The following is a 4,251-nucleotide window of genomic DNA, read 5'->3' as shown; positions in this document are numbered from 1 at the left end:
CAATTTTTGTAATGAGCCCTCCATTAACAATGTGTTTTATCCCATCATCATCGCCGTTCCTAAACTTTGCCCACTTTTCTAGTAGCACAAGAGGCGCATTAAAGTGGTACCCACCCCTTCCTTGGATATCGAGATAAGACTCCATGAACACAAGGTCAAGTTCGTTCACTATTGCCGGGTCTCGGCGAGCAAGTAGAGTGCCGGCACTACTACAAAGCTTGTGATGGACATCGGACTTTTCGCTATATGGACATCGGATACACAACCGATGTAGAGTTTCGTCATGTCCATTGTGGATTAATGGACATCGGATTTTAAACCGATGTCCATTACATTTTGCACATCGGATTTTTAGGAAAACCGATGTCTATTTGATCAATGGACATCGAATTTTTAGGAAAACCGATGTCTATTTGATCAAATGGACATCGGATTTTTAGGAAAACCGATGTCTATTTGATCAATGGACATCGGTTTTTTTTGCAAAAATCCGATGTCTATAATTATTATTTTTTATAAAAAAAAAAAAAAGAAATATTACGCTGTTGCCCATATTAGTCGTACACATGATGACAATGCAAAATGATTCCATAATCAACAAAAAATATCTGTATACAATTAATCGGTTATCCAAAGTCAATTACAAAAAAATTCCATCTACATAATGTGTCAAATTTACTTAGACGACTAACCTATACAAAAATATAAACTGATATGTAAACTGAATAATTGTTTAAAAAAAAGGGAGTACAATGAACTTCTCCTCGGTTTAGAATTACAAAAGCAAAAAACTTCTCCTCAATAAAATAAGTATTCCTTCTGCTCCTACGCAGTACAATGAACTGTCAAAAAAAATACAGCATAATGACACAAACTGGCTTCAGCAAACACCAAAGTAAGGCATTTTATGTAAGCCTGAATAAGAGCAACATACATAATCAAGGGGACTACCAGTGGTATGTGAATCAAAACTGAGGACTCCAATAAACTCAAAGATCTCATTCAGTTTTATATTAGACTCGGCGGAGTTATACACCTGCACGGGGAAAGGTGCATGCTCAATATTAAGCTATAGCAACATACAAGAACATCTTTAAGTGAAACTTTGTTTCATGTCTGATTCGACCTCCATGACCCAGACCTCCATGACCCAACATGGTCCATACTAAAAACTACTCAAATCAGATAACTAACTTAGCGATTTAGGGTACTCAATAATTACTTGGATGGTGATGAATTCAGGTTTGAATGTTAAAGCTAAACTTTATCAAATAGGGTGTTGTCAAGATTATTTGTGGGCAAGCAGCTTAGACAAAAGAACATTTGTTCTTCTCATGTATATATAGCAAGAGACTGATCAAAATGATAGCAGGTTGGAGTGGCATTAGGATTCCTGAAAGTAATGCTGCAATGGGAGCAGATAGAATGAGGGGGACCGGTTTGAAAAAGAGGGTGCGGGCTTTGTCTAGTTTAATGCCCACCACTATGAAATTTGGAGGCAAAGAAATAATGGCGGAATTAATGAAATGATATTAAGGCCTGAAAAGGTAGCAAACCAGACTAAAACTGATGTTATGCAGAGGACTTGAGGGAAAATTAGGCTTCCTATGTCTAGTAAGGATGACATTTGGTTACAAAAACTAATAGATTGATGGGTTTGGTCATCATTCTTCTAGTTTTTTTTATCTCTTATCATAGTACATGTTTTTCATCTTCTATTTTAAAGGACATTTAACCACATTTCAGCTTTCAGGCAAGAGATATGAGTCGAGTTCATGCATCATAAATTATCAGGGTTACATAAAATGTATTGCCAACTAAAATGTAAGGAAAAAAAAGAACCTTGGCCGTTGTTAGGTGCTACGGAAGGAGACGCGGAACAGGACTGGGTTTGTGTCTTCTGGATTCTAGGGAAAACAACGAAATAATCAAACTATGCACTTCAACATGTAAGTTACGGAGTATAACTTATAACTTAGAAGAGTAGTTTCGGGGAAAAGAATTAAAAGAAACAAGAAAGAATTGTGATAAAGGTCCGGACCTATTCGTCTCACTTTCAAGTTTCAAGTTCACTGGAAAGGAGATAAAGGGGAAAATACTCTGAGAATAACAATAAGAGCTTACTTTATAAATGTCGATTTCTAACAATGGCACTATAAATAACCTCTACGAATAATGATAATTGGCTGCAACGTAACAATGTGCCTTCTGATTCTCCCACAGCTCCTATCAAAAGAGCTAAATATTAAATTTAAATTATCTAAACTGAGGTATACAATAAATATAAATAATGGATCATTGATAGATGAAAAAAAAAGGAGCAGCGTGACTTGTACAGCTAGTAGAATTCAGTAACATTATAGTGTATATAACTCATCAAATGTTGATAAATGAATATTATCAAAAGCAATATCAACAATAGTTATCAAAAGAAATAAGAGGAAGATTTGTGGAGCTTGGGGATTTATCACAACTAATATAGCAATCAATGATAACTATGGAGCACAACTTAAAACATTCTCATGCTTACTTGTGCTCCATATTTAACCCAAACAAAGACGATTAGCGAGATAAATTAATGGACCGAAAAGGGAGGTTGAAGATGAATTAATGAATCAGAAACTTCCATCTAGTATATCGGAAATAAGTAACTAACGATAAAGTGCAATGCTATTTAGATCCATTTACTATAGAGTGATGATTATTTTTACAAAGTATTCACCAAAATGCTGCTAAAAATGAACAATAGTTTAACAAAAACCACAAATATGGAGTTACATGGTATAACTATAGAATACAAATACTCAGAAACTAAAGAAAATTTATAAATAAAATTTGTAAGCATTGTCAGAAGTCAAACTTTCTAGAGGCACCTTCACTTTTTGCATCAATTAGTCACCTTGGAGATGGTTTCATATCAATAAAATGTGCGACCAAACTATTTAACCAAAAAAAACAACTCATATATCCATTAACCAACTAAGATCAAAGTATGGGGGTGGAAAGATATGAATCTAGAGGCAAGAGTATCACAACTACTAGCAATAGCAATACACTCACCTGAATGTGAGGTGCTTGAAACATTTCCTGTATAGCCGCTTCAACTTCTGCCATACCAACAAGGGTTTTCCCTGAAAGTTCATAAATAGGTGTTTCATTGATAGTTTCACCAACTTTACCAACGCCACTAGACAAGTAACCACTTGCCCTCCATAATTACAAAGAATATAAAGGGAATATCACAAGCCTTCAACCTCAGGAAGCAGGATTGCTCCACAAATATGATTAAGAACAGTTTTAAGACAAATTTAAGCAAGAAAATAACTTTAAAATGAGAAACTAACGAGATCCCATGACTTATTAATAACAGTATTAGGCAAATGGTATTCTTCGATTAATTTACATACCTCGAGTTTCACATACAGTGGGTGAATGAAAGGGACGACGGGCGATGGTGCCTGAGAGCGGCGACGGCGACGTTTCGGGCGGCTGTGTGGTCACCGGATTACCGGAGTGGAGGAGGTGAAGGTGATTGGTGAAGGGGGTGTTATTAGGTTTTACTCTCGTAACTGAGTAATTTTTTGTGGAGGGCGTTGGTTTGGGATGTTTTCGATCTGTTTTATTAAATAAAAATATATGGCTACGGTTCTATGAATAAACCGTTGCCTTTTAATTTTTACATAAATGTTTTGGCTACGGTTAAATGCAATGTCCCATGTCCATGACTTTTATATAGACATGGGTTTTATTAAATATCACATGTCCTTTAAAATCAGAAATAATGGACATGTGTTTTTTAACGCAACCGATGTACATATAATTATATGCACATCAATTTTTTGCAAACAACCGATGTTCATGTTATGTACATCGGTTTTCCAGATAATCTGATGTCCATCGACTGATGTCCATAACGAGTTTTGTAGTAGTGCGGAAAGGAACCGGTAAGTAAGTCTCAAAATAGGATTTTGAATGTGGAAAGTTAGACACTCCTTGATGTACATGAATCCTCGGCCGGTCATGGCCCTCCATAGGAGTGCAACACTATATCTCTTCGGTTTTGATGTCGGATAAGCGAGACATCGAGACCAAGCACATTAGCAAATTCCACTAGAGTCATCATTCTTGAAACACTCTCCAACCTAAATTCTATGCATATCGTTCTATTCAAGGTCGTGATTTTCAAGAAGCTTAAAAATTCAAGCACAAGGGATCGGTAAGTTTGCTCGTGCATGTGGAAAAGGGTAGAGA

At 36.0% G+C, this 4,251-nt stretch overlaps 1 long non-coding RNA gene across 4 annotated transcripts; it reads right to left on the bottom strand.

Annotated features, from left to right (window-relative positions):
• Positions 1-573: 573 nt before the first annotated feature.
• LOC141642973 (uncharacterized) lies at positions 574-3,657 on the bottom strand. Of its 4 annotated transcripts, none has more exons than XR_012543569.1 (6): positions 3,408-3,657; positions 3,061-3,131; positions 2,125-2,226; positions 1,843-1,907; positions 935-1,036; positions 574-825 (listed from the first exon to the last, which is right to left on the bottom strand). It is a non-coding gene; the product is annotated as an uncharacterized LOC141642973 (long non-coding RNA). The 4 variants fall into 4 exon arrangements; XR_012543567.1 differs by having other exon boundaries at positions 574-842; positions 3,408-3,656; XR_012543568.1 differs by having other exon boundaries at positions 574-842; positions 952-1,036; positions 3,408-3,656.
• Positions 3,658-4,251: the final 594 nt, after the last annotated feature.

Source organism: Silene latifolia, chromosome 2, assembly GCF_048544455.1.
Source record: "Silene latifolia isolate original U9 population chromosome 2, ASM4854445v1, whole genome shotgun sequence".
NCBI lineage: Eukaryota > Viridiplantae > Streptophyta > Magnoliopsida > Caryophyllales > Caryophyllaceae > Silene > Silene latifolia.
The sequence above is the reverse complement of the archived record's forward strand: the minus strand, read 5'-3'. Positions and strand labels throughout refer to the sequence as shown.